Source organism: Urocitellus parryii, chromosome 3 (genome assembly GCF_045843805.1).
Source record: "Urocitellus parryii isolate mUroPar1 chromosome 3, mUroPar1.hap1, whole genome shotgun sequence".
Classification (NCBI taxonomy): domain Eukaryota; kingdom Metazoa; phylum Chordata; class Mammalia; order Rodentia; family Sciuridae; genus Urocitellus; species Urocitellus parryii.
In genome coordinates this window covers 127,736,652-127,753,104 of record NC_135533.1, presented here as the reverse complement: position 1 = coordinate 127,753,104, position 16,453 = coordinate 127,736,652, and positions in this window count along the sequence as shown.

Below are 16,453 nucleotides of genomic sequence, written 5' to 3'. Positions count from 1 at the left end.
GCCGCCCCCTTCCACATTTTCTGAGGCTCATGTTCAAATGGTCCTTTTGGCTTTCAGATTCTCACTTCCCAGTTGCTGTGCAGTCTGTAAACCCAGACCTGAAACACTCCATTCCTCGGAGCCCACCCAAGACTCTGTCACCTGGAAGGCACCGAGAGGCCCTTCCAGGGGTTCTCCTGCGGGTGGAGGAGGGCAGGAGGGAAGGAGAGGGAGCGCCACCGGCTCTCTCTGCTAGTCTCAGAGGTTCTCTTGCTGCCACTCTTTAAATATTGAGCCTGAACTGGGCTTTGAATGTGCTGCTGGTAACCCCTTGCAAGAGCAGAACGGGAGCAGCTTGCGCCAGCAGCTTCAATTGGCATAAAGACACTCAGCTGAGGGCCGGGTGCTCCCCCAGGGGGCTTTCCCAGGACCACCTGCTTGGTGCCCTGCAAAATACAGCTTCCTCCTTAGGATTCTTGCTGCCAAAGTGCTTGTGTTAACTTTGGGTTCTTATTTTTTCAGCTTTTCTAACTTCTTCAGAGTTGGGTAAAAAAAAAAAAAAAAAGTAAAGCTGTCTCCCTCACTGGTCTGGAAAATTTGCACTCCATTTCCATTATTTTGAAAAGGCATTTTGTCGGGTCTAATGGTTAATGGGCTCCTGGCTGAAATTTACTTGTGATTATTTTCACTAAAAGGTCCCCTAATCTGCTCGGGAGGCCAGGGAGCAGGCGGTTTCCAGCAGGTGCGGTGGACACTGGACACAGGACTCCGCCCTTCCAGAGTTCCTCTGAGGGTGCCTTCCTGTTGGCTCTCATTTCAGTTTGTTCCTGATTGTGCCCATCAGGGTGAAGCCCTCCTCCTCCTCCAGACTGAGCGGCCACCTGGATTGGAAGTTCACAGGTGCTGGCATGCAGTTCCCACCTGTGGAGCCTGGCTGTCCCCAGGGAAAGGCCTCCTTGGGGTTGTTTTATCTAACAAGCTTCCTGGTGATCCTTGTGGTCCCTGGGAACTTAGTGTGGGAACCACCAAGTCAGAGAAAGGCCCTCGATATTGTAACTCGAGATCATCAGATGCGAAGGCACTTTTGTGAACCACCAGGCTGGGGACACAGGGACATGGCGTCTGACACCAACCTGCAACTCTTGGCTTTACCTAGAGTGGGAGAGAGGCACCGACTGCTGTGAACCCTGCCTGGGCCTCCTTCCTGGGAGTCAGACACCTCAAATCACCTGCCCAGTGCCACCTGGTGCCACCAGGTCTCGAATGGGAGGGGCGGAGTTGTGCAGGTCACGGTGGGCCATGTGGTGTCCTGGACACACAGGTAAGTGACTCTGAGATGCTGTTCCTGTTTCTCCTCTACCATCTCTTTGTCCTAGTGTGGTGACCTCTTAAAAATTAGCCACCTTACCACTGTGTGAGTGACATTTGGAGAACAAGGGAAGCAACCCCTTCTGTCCACACAGCCTGTCCTCTTTACCAAGCAGGGATCTCCTGAATTCAGGGGAAGGTCTGAGTAACTAAACTCACCCAGGCAGCTTCCGGCTAGTGCAGGGGAGTCCCTTCTCTCCTTGCCTTCTCTGACAGGCTTTGGGAAGGCCCGCGATTCTCTCACAGTGGGTGCCTTTGCTCAGTGACAGGAAGAGGAAAAGAGTCAACAGTGTCTATTCAGGATGGCAAAGCTACCTTTATTTCCTTAGCCCCGCACAGCTTGAATGAAAGTGTTTTTTTTTTTTTTTTGGATGAAAAATAAATTAAAAGAACAAGCAAGAAGTAAAGACCTGTGGCTTTGTTCCCAGCCCAGGCTGCAGCAGACGCTGCTCTCTTTACCTTTCAATTTGAAAATGGAATTCATCTAAACAATGGCACCTTCCAAACTGTTCCCTGTCTCAGGGGCAAAGGTCAGAGCATGTTTATGACATATGTGTCCCCTTCTGAATTCCCTCTGATGGTGTGGGATCCTGGGCCGAGCTAATGCAATTAATCCTGGGGTCCCAACTTGCTAACATCTTGTGAAGATTAATGACCCCGACTGAAAAATAGGTAAGATTTGCCTTTTTTGTACAGAATCTACTCAGCAGGGGAGAAATGATAGTACTGGAGACGTAGCTTCTCTGACAACATAATCGTTTTACCTTGACATTTCAAATGATGACTGTGTTCTGTGATTCCTGTTGCCTATTATCGGGGTCTTACTATTTCTCCTCCTATTTATTATTATCGTCCTATTAGCTGTCACTTAGTTCATGTAAAATGATTCATCCCCTGCAAGACAGTAGATTTCTGGTGTAATTTGAAGGCTCAGTGTTAAATGAATCTCAACGTAAATGGAAATATTCTTTTTATTGACAAAATATCTAGAACAATATGATAGGACATATCTCTTTCTTTATTGCATTTTGAAAAATACACTTTGCAGTTGTTGGTGCTTTTATAGAAAGGTTGGGAGGAGAGACAAAGAAGCCAACATCAGCAAGGATAACTTAGGGGTAAATGTAGATAATTCACCTTTGTCGAATCGCAGTCACCTGCTTTAAGATTCTGTTCAGTGTTCGCTCTTTCAAGTCAGACATTGCTTCACGCCATCAACTTTACCCTTTGTCTAACGCTGCAACCTTGACTTTATTTTGCTAAGAATTATCTTTCATACTTTAGCAGAAAGTCAAAGCTTTATCTCAATTTTACAGTGATTGCTCCCGTGGAGTAAAAAGAAAGCAGATGAATAAAAGGAATGAAACTGCTCACGGAGAAGAACAGCTCCCACCCATCTTGACGAGGGCCAAGCGTAAGAAACATCGTCCTGGGAGGCAGGATCCACCAGCGACCTGTGTCCTGGTGTCTGTCCGCCCCTCGTGCAGGGATGGGTAAGTTAGACCAGCCATCTGCTGCTTGAGCTTTTCAAGGTTCACGTGGACTTCCAAGAACGTCAGAAGGAATGTCTCCAGACACATTCACCTTGCTAGATTGTAGAAGCAGCAAGAATCCAGGCCAGAAACTAGAGGACATTTTTTAAAGTGCAGAGGGTGCTGTCCCTCCACATGGGGACCGCCTGTGCCTGGTAACTCCAGAAGTGCTATCTGCCTCTCGATTTTAGTAGGTAACTCACGGCTGGCTGGGAAGGTTTCCCCTGAAGTTTTTGTGTAAACACAGCTCTGTCTTGGAACTTGGGCTGAATGGTTTCTTTCTGTTCTGGACTTTCAACACGTTCTTTCTCTTCCTAAAACTGAGAATCTGGTTTTAGAAACAAACCCTTCCACTTCTGGAAAGGTTTTCCATTTATAAACGTGCTCTGAGATGCCAGGGGACACTGAGTCTTGGGTATCTCAGTGGGGGGATCCTTCCCAGGGTTGGAGGGTCAGTGGGCAGGCAGGCTGTGTGGGGTTACACTTCTGCAGTCTCAACTGCTGGCTTCAAGTTTGTGTGTGGGCCTCAGTGTGGAGCTGATTCTCTTCCACCTTACCTCAAGGACTATTGTTCATTTCCGATGTTCTCTCTCCCAGGCTGTTCCTTCAACCGCAGTCTGCAGCCAGGCATTCATCTCCTGGGAGCCCAGCTGCAGGCACTTCTTGCACAGCAGAGCCACTGGCCATGTTGAGTGGGAAAAGAAAGGAAAGCAAAACAGAGCCACAGAAGGCACCCATCTGTGGAATGCTAAGCACTCAAAAAGCAAGACAGCTGTCAGGTCCTGTTAGAAAATGCACAACTTCTTCCTCACCAGAATGAGCCGTTCTCCTCCATGTCTGGAAATATGTTGGAGTGTCTTTAAGCAACCTGATTTGAAACCTTTTGTGTAGGATCTTTCCAAGTCAAGCTCTGTGTTTGCAGTTTCTGTATCTGAAGCAGAGTTTAGTGGATATGTGTCCATTAGTGTCCACGTGTATCCATGTATGTGTGTGTGTGTGTGTGTGTGTGTGTGTGTGTGTGTGTGTAACATCATGGGGCACCCTGGTCACTCCATCCGTGCACACTTTATGTATATGAACAGCGCTGGTCTGGGAACTACTCCTCTGAAGCTGTTGGTTCCCTTTGCATGTGACTTCCTACTGAGAAGCTTTTTGCAGGGAGGCGGGGTAACCAGGGATTGAACTCAGGGGCACTCAGCCACTGAGCCACATCCCCAGCCCTATTTTGTATTTATTTGGAGATCGGGTCTCACTGAGTTGCTTAGCACCTCGCTGTTGCTGAGGCTGGCTTTGAACTCTTGATCCTCCTGCCTCAGCCCCCCAAGCTGCTGAAATTACAGGCCTGTGCCACTGCACCCAGCCCTACAGAGAAGCTTTTAAGAGCGTTTTGTTGGATGGTGTCCCTGGGCCTCCCGCCCCCATGTGCTAGCCACATCTGCCTGTTCCCAGCCTGCTCCTCTGACAGGTCTCATGCCTCTATCTTCTCTCCTGTTGCAGCTGATGCCTGAGATAGATGCAGCCCCTGAGTTGCTGGGGAGGGGGCTCATTTGTGGTGCCACCCTGAGCTGGGCACAGCTGGGCTGTGGGAGGTCTGGGCAGGATTTGGTTCAGGAATGCCCAAAGTCACTGCAGGGAAAGCCAAAGAGGAGGGAGTTGTTCCTGGAGCCCAGAGTCTCCCTTCACCTAGAGTATGTGAGTACAGTGACATGGGGTGATCACCCCTTCTGGGCAGGGCCACTGGAGGCTGCCTGCCTGTCTTGGTCCATGTTCTTCATCTTCTAGAAAGGTCTTGATGATTACCACTGGGGACATCCTGGTCAGGCACATGGGTTGGGTTGTGGCCACAGGATTAGAAACCTGGCAGGCGTCCGATGCCTTCTCACAGGGTTTGCCCCACCTTCTTGGTCAACCTGTTGGTCTGGAATGAGTTGAGAGGCTGCAGCCCCCTCTGCGGCTTCTCAGGTTCATTTTCCTATCCCTGTCTGCAGAGCCACGTGCCACTTCTGTGATCGCTGACAGGCGATGTACCCGGCGTCAGGTACTAGAGTCTTCCTTCCTTCTGAACTTGGCATCATTATTCCAAAAAAATTAAAAGTGTGGCTGCACCAATGAGAAGATGGTTGACAGGTCGTTTCACCTACTGCTTCCAATTTATTAGAGAATGACTCTCTCATATGAGTAATTGTCCTACAGAAAATTACACCCAGGGAGTCCCTGACCAATGACCATGATAAAACCCAAGAGCAGCATGTGCCGCTGAAGGCAAAGCTCTTCTTCAGATTATTTTTGTCTAATGTAATTGTATGATTTATTTTCTTTGATTTAATTTGGTCACCTTCAGAAGGATTGTTGGAGTTACACTGGGGATGCTCTAAAGACCTCGAGTCTATCCCAAAGCTCTGCACCTCTGCAAACGCACAGGGCTCATCTTCATTTCTATTTGAAAGGAGTCCTACTAGAAAAAGTTTCTGTGACTTGACTCCCCGTAGTGTGCCCCTCTACTTATATCCTATACGATATTTACTTGAAATATTTGGAAATATGCTTCATGGGAATAGCAGGGTTTTTTTTATATTACCTCCTTGAAGATCCTAGTTTCTGAAGCTGACATTATTAAATATCTTAAATATGAAGTTACGTTGCCATTTGGGTTATGCATAAGCTTCATGTTTGATTTATTTTTCTATAAGATGAAAGGTGACAGATGACAGTTATGAGAGAATGTTGTTTAAATTACCTTCCCTCGGCAGCTCCCTTGCTGTGGATTGACATCTCTAAGAACTGAGGGAAACATCGAGAATAGAAGAGATTATTATGCAGATTTGTGAGCACACTGCATAGAGCCTGAGGCAGGGGAGGTTTGAGGGGCGGCAGGAGACAAGACCTGCAATACTGGACAAGTCAGGGATCCTTGGACACTTTCAGAGAGGGGAATCGTGATTCTTATTTAGGGGGAAAAGAGGAAAACGGATGTTACCATTGGTTTCTTGTGCTGTTTTTATGGCTACTGAGGCTCTCCTGGTAGTTCCATGCAGACTTCCCTCTGGGATGAGTGCTGAGTGGATGACAAGACACCTGTCAGCCGAGGTGCCACAGTGTAGTTCTAGTCAAAGGAAACTGGCCTCTCTTTGCTAATTCGTTACTTAATATCGGCAGAGTCTAACATTATGTAAACAAAAATGCCCACCTCATCCTGTTAATTCAAAGGAAGAAAACAGCTCTTCTGCCAATAGGATTGATTTGCAAACCATTTTCATTCCTCGTGTGCACATGTGGGATCCCCTCAGATCAGGACAGTTCCTCTCGGGAGCAAAGGCATGGGCTGCTCTTGTTAAAAAGTGGTGAAGTTCAGCTTAATTTTAAAAACTCAAACCGGGGGTCAGCCTTTGTTTTCCCCTCTTTGAGAAATTATAGTTTAGCGTAAAGACCCTCTGCTGTGAACCAGACCCTGGAGACGGGGAGAGACTTGGACTTAAGCCCACTGGTACTGCTTGCGCTGAGAGCAGGAGCTGGGAAGCTCCTCTGCAAAAGGCTTGGTTATTTAATGGAGGCAGAGGCTGCCAGCTGTCGCTCTGTGTCACCTTGTACTGGGACTCTCTCACTCTATCGGTTTCCTGTCTGTTAACAGAATTCCCATTTGCTAAGTGTGTTCTAATTGTCAAATGTGGGCGCACACACACACACACACACACACACACACACACACACACACATTCTCACCTCATCTGTCCCCACTGCCAGTTAAACAGGCTGTTCTAAGCTCTTGGTCGCTCTCCAAGGGTCTCGCCCTCTCCTCCTGCACAATCCTGTGTAAGCCTTCCCTGACTCTCCATCTTCCTCCAGAATCTAACTTAATCTCATTCCTCCCTTTCTCTTTATTATGCGTTCCCATTCCCTGGAACTTGGGCATTTATAATCACCCCTGCTGCTCCTTTAGCATTTGTTATTTAGTGCTCTGAGTCATCTTATGCTGCCCACCAAGTTAATTTCCCCCCATGTAGTAGACAGATTTTGGGTTTCCTGTTCATGATGAGGTGCATCAAATAATTTAAGATTGTGCAGGAATAAAGACTTGGGGTGAAGAGGACAGCAGATGTCATTCCTTTGAAAGCCTGGTTGCACTTGTCTTTACTGGCTCAGGGTGTCTTCTACCTTGGGTCCCCCACACCTCTCTCCACCACCTCCCCACAGAACCAGGCTCTTCTTTGGAGCTGAGCTCCCAGTCCTACTCATCTTCCTGGCTCTGGGTCTTTGCTGCTGGCCTTGCCGAGTACTAGGGGGTGAAGTTGAGTTGGGGGGACCTAGGCAACATCACTGTCAGAGCATTTTCCCTTTGGTCATGTGCTAGATTCTCTGCAGCTTCCAAAACTGCAGCAGACTAATAAGATGCATTTGCTTTTTAGGAATCTCAGAACACAAAAGGTTCCTTTGAGAACTGAGAGATCTGCTGTAGCTGAGCGGGCGTGGAAGGCCCCCTCAGGATTTGTCCTCTAGTTCTATGAATGGTTTCAAGGGACACCTGAAATCACCTGGAAACACTTAGGTATCTGAGTTAAATCCTACACAGACACTCAGCCTGAAGTGGACAACTGTCCGTGGTCACTGCCCTCCATGCAGGCTCCTTCACCTTGGATATAAAGTCTATCCTGACTATTTTGGGTCCTGTGGCCTACCTGTTCCTTTCTTGTTACTGTTGTTGTTATACGAAAATCTCTTATTTTCTCTATCTAATGCAGAATAAGAAGCCTGCTGGTCAGTCTCTGGTCATCTTGCCCTTGTCCCCGCCTGTTTCTGTGTAGAAGTCCAGGTGAGGGAGAGAGCCGGCCTCCTGAAAGCTCTCCACTTCACCTTCTTTGCTTCTGTTTTCCTCTTCACCAGGAGGAGGGATAAGGGAAGAGGGCAGAGTTTCCCAAGGCTGGGCCCCTGCACAGCTTGCCCTGTGGGATAGTGGAAGATCCTTCCTTCCATGGAGTTGGGTGGTCTCCTCAGATACCCCAACCAGGCTTCCCACTCTGCTCTGAGGCCTGGTCCTGCTTCTCGGCACACTGCCCCCTCTTGTGAGAACATTTTTCATGCTCTGTTGGGGTGTCTGCGAGGGAAGGTCCAGGGAAGGGTTGGCAAACTTTTCTGTGAAGGGCCATATTGTAAATATCTTAGGCCTCCCAACCATATGGGATCAGCCACCCTGGCTCTCCTCTGCTGATGTGAATCAAGCAGCCACTGAGGACACATAAAAAATGGCTGGGTTCCAGTAAACCTTATTACAAAGGCCACCCATGGGCTGGAGTGCTTGGTCCCAGGGCCATGTCACCAGGCCCTGCTCTCATAGCTCACCCTTGGAATGGCCTGTGCATGTGGTCGAGCAGCACTTGACTCTTGAGAATAGCCCAGGCTGAGGCAGATGCCATTTCAACTTCCAGTCGTATGGTCCCACTTCCAAGAACATTCTAGTTATTCACAGATTCCATCATATTCACAAAGGTTCATACCCCTGGAGAACCATAATTCCTGCATGGACAGAGATTTGCTTGTCAACGTTTTGGCCTGAGGCAGTGTATATTGAAGGATCACCAGGGCCAAGCAAGATCATTTTCTTCCTATCTTGACTTAGGCCCAAACTGATTCTTCACTCTAAATTAAGATCATAAAAAGCATAAGCATTTTTACATATTTCAATTAAGGTAATTATTGCACACACAGTGATATACATGTGCAGCCAATGTTGACAGGGTGCCATCAGGGACTGCGTGTTTATGTCCCTCCTGACTTCACGAGGAGGCTGGGTCTTCGGGAGGTCACAGGTTTAGATGAGGTCATGGGGTAGAGCCTCCAGGTTGGGATTAGAATAAGAAGAAGGGAAAGTAACCCCAGCTTGTTCCCCTCAGGTGAGGATATGGTGAGGAGGTGGCCATCCACAAACCACAAATGAAGGGGCATAGGATGAGGCTAGGGTACCGGCAGCAGGTGTCTCCTGGGTGACCACTGCCAGGACAGTTCAAGTGGGAGCTGCTCAGACCCTGTGTCTTTTGGGGTCAGAAATGCCTGCAGAGTACCTGTTCCTGGATGCAGCTCCCAGAGATCCAGCCCTTGGCAAAGACACCTGCTTGCAGGGACCCTTGTTCCTGCAGTTAGAAACCAACACATATCATGGGCTCCATGTTAATTAAAGAGATAGCACCTCTGTCATGGTAGTGCTGCTGGTTCCAAGTGAGTTTCTGAACAGGGAAGCTGCAATTGAGGCTGGCATTCAGGACACATTGGGGAGAGATTCTTGAAGACTTAGCTGTTAAACTCTGGTGGTGCCTTTGTGTGTTTAAAAGTCTCCTCTCTCCTAGGTCTAAGTAGTGCAGTAAAGTATCTGATAGCATCCCAACATGAAAAAGCATTTTAAAACTTCTGTTGTTTGGTTCAGATATTGCCAAATAAAGCATTTTCTGTCTCTCAATTACTGGAAAATGATGTTTCTCTGAAGAAAATATCCTAGCAGCCCGCATTGTTTTCTAAAGGGGAATATTGGCTTTCTTTTCAAATGTTTTCTAAAGGAAAGGCTTCCAATGCTCTCTGAGGAATAAATGAGTGTTTTCTTTTGAGCTGGTAGGAGACTCCAGTATTTTGGATGTTTACACATCAATTCAAAGAAGGACAGTGCCCCCTAGCGGATAAGATTATAACCTCAGCCAGGGCTGAAAGCGCCCTGTTATTCCAGGCCAGGAACACAGCCTGAGCAAGGCCGTCCCCAGCTGAAAGGACAGGCCAAAAGTCACCACGGCCCATTAACTCCAAATATGCATCAAAAAATGCTTAGAGTATAAAACACCAAATGCCCAGAATGTCAACTTCACTTTCCTGGATTGAAACTGAAGTTAAAACGTTTACCAAAATGTTATTGCATGAGACCACAGCCAAAGACATAAAATTAATATTTCTTTGTTGAAATAAGCAATGTAAATTCAACTTGTAGCTCTCCGTGGATCCAGTCCACATCCTAGCTGTTTCTCGGAACCTGTCCTCTTCTCTTTAATATCTCCAATTCTTTGATCTGATTAAAGTATTGATGGCAATATTCTGCCACTGGAGAGCAGAGAATAAACTCAGTATCATCAAAACCCGTAAACAGAGGAAAATTCATTTTTTTGTGCATTTGGCAAATGTCATCTTTTGATAAAATTAAATTCCTTGTTACACTTGAAATCAATGATGATTACAAAGGATGGATTATTTGCAAGAGGGCTGTATAAAAGTAGTTATGAAGATTGTTTCTGAGGTTAGAATAGATGTTTAAGGGATTTAATATTGATCAGTTACACGTGAAGTCTGTTTAATATCAGTACTGCTGGTGGCAGGGGATTTACTGAGCTAAGTTATGTAAAATATAATGGAATAGATTAAGTTTTCTTTTAATGATACTGTTAGGGCTGGTTTGTCTGAGTCTAGATGCAGCTGAGCCTCTCGGGTGCTCCCTCTTTGAGTTGTCAACGGCACGCTTACGTTTTCATGCTGCAGATCACCCAAAGTTCCAAATTAAGGAGCCACTGATAATGACTAACCAGATTTAGAGAAGTGGCAGCTCTAAGTGGAGAGGGGATTTGGGGAGTTTGGGGAGGGTGCCCATGGCTTCAACCATATTTAATATTTTCTTCCTCAGATTGGCACTGGTGCTGTCTGGGTTTTCCAAGAGCAGGAACCAAGATGAGGTAAGAACTGCAAGAGATGTTTTAGGGGAGATGCCTCTGGAGATAGAGATGGAGAGCCAGGGGAGGGACAGGAGAGAAGTCTTAAGTTCAGTGTCTGTGGAAGAAAGAGGGATGGGATGTGGATGGACGTGTCAGGAGGCCATGAAATGCCAATGCAGAGGCACAGGACAGTCTCCATCAGGGAACGCCCAGTGTGGGAGGACAGCACACAGACCCATGCAGCAGGATCTCGTTTTTAGGAAACACCTAGAATAAGCAAGTCTCTGGGTAAAGAAAGCAGGTAAAGGGATTCCTGGGACTGTGGCCTTGGGGGAGTGGAGGACAGCACTGAAGCTCACCGGGCTTCTTTGGGAGAAGATGAAGTGTTCAAGGCTTGACGGAGGTGTGGGCTGCCAGCTCTGCAGAAGGAGAGAAGACCCATGACCCATGCACACCGAATGCGAGGGTGCAGTGTGTGAATCGCCTCTCAATGATGCTATTTGAAAAAGTCAAAGACTTGGTGACAGCTTTGAGGACAGAGCAGCTGATGCCTACCATCATATGCCCTGTGGGGTCCAACGGGCAGGTTCTCGAGGTTGTCACCATCAGACCCCTGGTGTGGTTAGCTCTCCTTTATGCTTTGTCCTGGATGCTACCAAGGGATGTTCACAGGCTCCATGAAACAGTGATAGGAAATAATCCCATAGTCCAACGAGGATTGCTAGGCTGCCACTGAATGCTGAGAAACAAGTGCACACAAAGGACAGGAAGTCACAGAGCCCAGGAAGTGGGGTGGTGTGGGGCAGCCTTCTAGACAGGAAGCAGGCTGAGGCTGCCTCTCCCCCAAGCAGGAAAGGGCAGGATGCAGCTCACCTGAACCAACCTAAAGGTAAGATTCTGAAGTTTTTCCCTGGAGGTGGTGGGCGCACAAAGCCTGGGGCTAGAGCCACTCCTGAAGATGCCCACAGGGCTGGTGCTTTGTCTGGAACCACCTGCTTGGCATGAGAGCCAGGAAGCAACGGGGTTCTCACAGACGGGCTGCCATGGTGGGTGCCAGCCCACAGGGAGAGATAAGGACAGGTAGAGGTATGTGGTGTGTGGCCAGTCCAGGACACATTGCCCTCGGTGACAGGTGTCTTGTCATGGAACAAAGGGATGTTCTCATTGTTGGCAAAAAAAAAAGTGTTTAATACAGTGTCGTAGTGGTGAATTTGTCTCATCTTGAGTTAGTAAGAAAGGGGAAAGCACAGGTATTTCAATCAGAGGGAGTTGAATTCAGGGCACTTGTTCCAGAGCAGATGGAAGACATGAAGAGCCACCCAGAGTCAGACAACCCACACATGATGCCTTCACCCTGCTAGAGGTGAGAGGGGTGATGATATGAGAGCTGAGAACCTGGAACTTGGAATGAAATCCTGGACCAACCCAGTGGGACACGGAGCCACAAAGGAGACTGGGCCACCAGCACAGGCAGTGCCCGGGGCAGAGAGGGGAAGAGAGAAAACCCTGGGTTCTTCCCCTCTGTCCTTCCATCTCCTGTCAGGCTGACCTGGGCACTACCCAGAGGCAAAGACCCTGGGAAATGGGGTTCCTGTGATTGAGGAGGGGAAAAGCTGCAAGTGGGCAAGCGGAGCCAGTGCTCTCAGCAGGAGGGATAGCGGGACTTGGAGGGAAGAAAATCAGGGGGTGAGTATGACACAGGTCGGGTGGGCAGCTGGCAGCAGGACACCATTCTCTAAGGAGCAGGATCCTGGGGCCACATTGAGACAAACATCCTAAAAGAGGCTTCTGACTTGGGACTTTTGGAGTACTTCAACACTGGAGAGATTTTGCTAATGTCAAGAATTATTGCCTTGGGAGGAAAAAATCAGTTTTCCATTTTGTTTCAACTTATACATAATTAAAATTCACGTGAGTGACAGTTTTTAAATTAGGCACTGCATCTTTGATCTATTTAATAACAGAAATGGTTCAAGGCATTGCTATCTGGGAATTGTGAAAACTAGAAAAGTAAATAACATATCGTTTTGGTGGCGTAACCAACACTGAACTAGAGACTATTACTGAAATACTTTCGTATTTCTTATAGAGAAGCTGGTTTAGGCCACAGTGAGGTCCAGCAGTTTCACTGAATCCTCCCGAGATGAGACTCTGCTACAGATAGGCTCATTTGGAATTTTCTGTATGACACAGTAAGTTCCAGCAAGAGACAGGAGTGCTCTGGTCTGGGTAATGATTTGGCAGTTCTGGAAGTCGATATTTTACAAATATAACAACCACTTAGGAGGAAGTAAAGCCGTCTGTGGGAGGAAGAGTGGTAGGAGGTCACCATTTCTCTTTACAGTTCTGAGCAATTTGGCTCTGGATCCCAGTTTGCCTTCGTAATTCAACAAGGACAGAAAAAACAACTTGAAGGAGGATGACCACTGGCCCTGAGGTCCCCCAGAAACGTCCTCTCAGAAGCCCTGAGTGGAGATGTCCTCACAGTCTGCCTTCTCACGCTGAACCAGTGGGGCCTGCACTGGGAGCCGTGTGGTATTTCAGGTCCCTGGAAGGCTTGCACCCAGCCATGGCCAACTGGGGGTCTTGGTCTGGTGTCCACCTAATGCACTGGGCAGGGGAGGCTTCTATGGACCTGGAACAAAGCAGGTGCTGAAAGGCAGGCGAGGGCAGGACAGAGAGGCTCAGAGTACAAGCACACCCTGGAGGTTCTGCAGTCAGTGCTGGGGACAATGAGGTGACGTCCAGACAGGAGGCTGGGAATGCAATCTTGTCACTTGACTGGCTCCATTTAAAAGTCAGTGACATCCAAAGGCACTGTGGTGCTCATGCACAGGTGAAGCCCAGAAGTCACCTGAACCTCAGAGCTACTGATGCCTAACTCAGCAAAGCAGGTCACATGCAGAAGCCTGAATACTGTGGGGTGCCTCTCATGCTCAGGGGAAGGAGTGACAATGCATCTTGGATCAGTCACGGGTGACCACTTGAGGACAGCCGAGAAGGAAGCACTAAGAGCCCCGCCCCAGCTGCTAAGACTGAGACTGTCCTCGGCATCCTCACCTACGGAGTGTGGGGTCCTCCGTGGAGGCTTCTGCCCAGGCCTTTGCTCCAGACCCCCTCTGCTGTTCCCCCTCCTCCCTCTTCTTCCCTCCCTACCTCTTCTCTATCATCCTCTGTCTCTATGCCTACCTCCATCTGCCCCGTGGGTAATAGACACCCACAGGAAGCTCACCTTTGCCGCTGTGTCTCTTGTGTGCATCTTCATCATCGGCTCCTGAGTCTCCCTGGGCTTCATGGGCCCAGAGGCAGGACTGGAGAAGCCAGAGGCGGACACCCTCGGAGCCAGTCAATGTGTCCATTAAGGAGGTTGCTAGAGAACTACAGGAGTAGAGTGGGGCTGCAGAGGGGAGAGAAAAGTCAAAGAATTGAAAGGAAGTCAACTGGCCCCGAGGCTTAGACATTCCTTCGTCAGAATAGCAATGACTTGGGTGGGTGAAAGACTTGCCAGGCTAGGGAGGGACATGCCGAGCTTAAAAGAGGCCCAAGTGTGGTTCCTGGTACATAGGCATGTGGACAGGGTGGTGAAGGATACTGGCACCTGGGACCCCTCTTGTGGGTGGTGTCCTGAAGCCCTGGGTTGCAGGGAGCTCCTGACTCCAGGGGCTTGGTAGGGTCTGTGCATGACACCACCTGCCTCTTTTCTGAGTCTGGGGTGGGTCCCGGCCTCTCCAGGAGGTGCAGGCTGGTGGTAGAATGGTGGGCAGAGCTGCCTTCCAAGCATAGGGCCTGGTGTGGATTTCTAAGACAGTGGGTGGCTTGTTCCCTGGAAATAGACAACATTTCTGATTATTGAGGTGATATGACTTTTTTTATGTTTTTTTTTTTATCTTTTGTTTAACTTTGGGGAAATGCATTGAATTTAATCAGAGATATTCTTGTAAACGTTTGATATCCTTATACATCTGTCTCTACATTTAATCTATTTGACACCAACAGAGTTTTACTAAAGTTGATGTCTCCATGAGATAAATCAACTTTTGTCAGAAGGAACAGCATTTAATGTCAGATTTGGTTTTCAGATAGGATTTAACCCCTTTTTGTCTGTTTTACAGATGAAATAGGACTGGGCTGCATTTGCAGATTCTGAGATGACTGATTCTTCACTTGGCTTGGGCTCCCTCGGGAAACTTGCCCTTGTGTTCCTCTCCACACTACCCCCGTCACCTGCTGTGCTGGTCCTCAAGGGCCCCTTTCCCCTGAGGACAGTTTTCTTGGAAACCTCTGGTGAGCAGCTAATTGCGTCCCACATCTTCTGCTCATGAGCTTGGAGATATCAGCAAGCAGGTACCATGGCTTCCTCCTCAACACGGCTTCTGGTGTCAATTTCCACCTGAGACTCTGATGTGCTACCCACATCCTTCCAGCTTCCTTGGCTTAGTCTCTTCTGCACGTTGTTTAGCAGCCTAGTTGCTGGTCCAGTCCCGTGTCCCTGATATATTCCTTCATTATATTGAATTAAAGCATCCAGCTCTTCAAGAGCCTTTTTGAATTTTGTTTCTTTTCAAAATGAATGTCTTCACTACTTAAGTAACTGAGACCACATATGAGACAACTTAAAAGTTCCTAAGAAAAAGGGCTCCTTTCTACACAGAACAAATTCTGAAGCCAGCCTAATTAATTTTTTTGACAAATATCCAGCATTTGTTTCATACATGATTGTGCAAAGGTGTTCACAAAGCTTCTGATATGTACTTAATTGATTTCCTTTGGTTAAATCAGTTTATGGAGGCAAGATTGACATAGAAGGTCTGCACATATTTAAGGTACACCCAGGGAGCTTCTTACATCACAGTCCCTGTATGGTGTGAGGCAGGGATCTAGCTGCAGGGATTTCTACTTATTGAAAGTGACCTGTTTGTTATATTGATACCATTTTCCAGTTTTACTCCATGTCCAACCCCAGCACATCCAGTTAGAGTCAGATGATCCAGGCCATCAGATTACTCCAGAGGTCAACTTGGCTTTGAACCCATACCACAGTCATAATTGCTGGAGAAAAATAATATATCTTGATAATTAGTAGAACATTGCCCTTTTATGCTTCCATTTTAATAATTTTCCCAGCTCTTCTGGGCTTGGCAGTGTCCATTCTTTAGTGTTGATTCCAAGATAATGCTATTTTAAGCTGATTTTTATTGAGTGTTATGATCACTGCCAAATACATGGCAGCCTCCTCTACAGAGGAGGGGAAGAGCCAGGGCTTTGTAATAAGTCCTGGCCCTGCACCTCATCAACAAGGAAACGTGACTGAGTGTCATGAAGAAGATCCACCATATCCATCAAACCCACCAATGCAACCACCTTGTCAAAGTGCAAAGCCCACTGTTGGCAACAGTGCAGGCAAGTGTAAGTCAGAACGAATTTGCCATTGTGCATAGAATTCAGGGAACCTTAGGAGGACCCTCCCAGGAATACTAAATAGGATTAAAATAACTAATATAAGAAGCAATTCAGCTCACACTAGAGCCTGTCATGTAGCTGATATCAGATGGTGAATGCAGCTCGTGTCCTTCCGACCTCCTCTCCCTTTTATCCATCCCCCTCATCCCTCCTGCTTCTTGCACTTTGCTTATCCACAGCAGTTTGGGGAGGAAACTTATAATGCAGTTATATTTCTACTGGAGCAAAAAAAAAAAAAAAGAGCAAACATATTTGTAAAGAGCAGTGTTCTCAAAACATCACTCAAATTCTTGGGGTTAATGATATCAGAAGTATTAACGGAGAACACAGTTTTTTTATGAACATTTAGAACAGGACCGTATGTTGCTTTACTCTGATGGAGAAGAAAAGAAAAAAAAAGTGGAATGACTCCAGGAAAAACCAGAGAAGGCTGTGACTCCT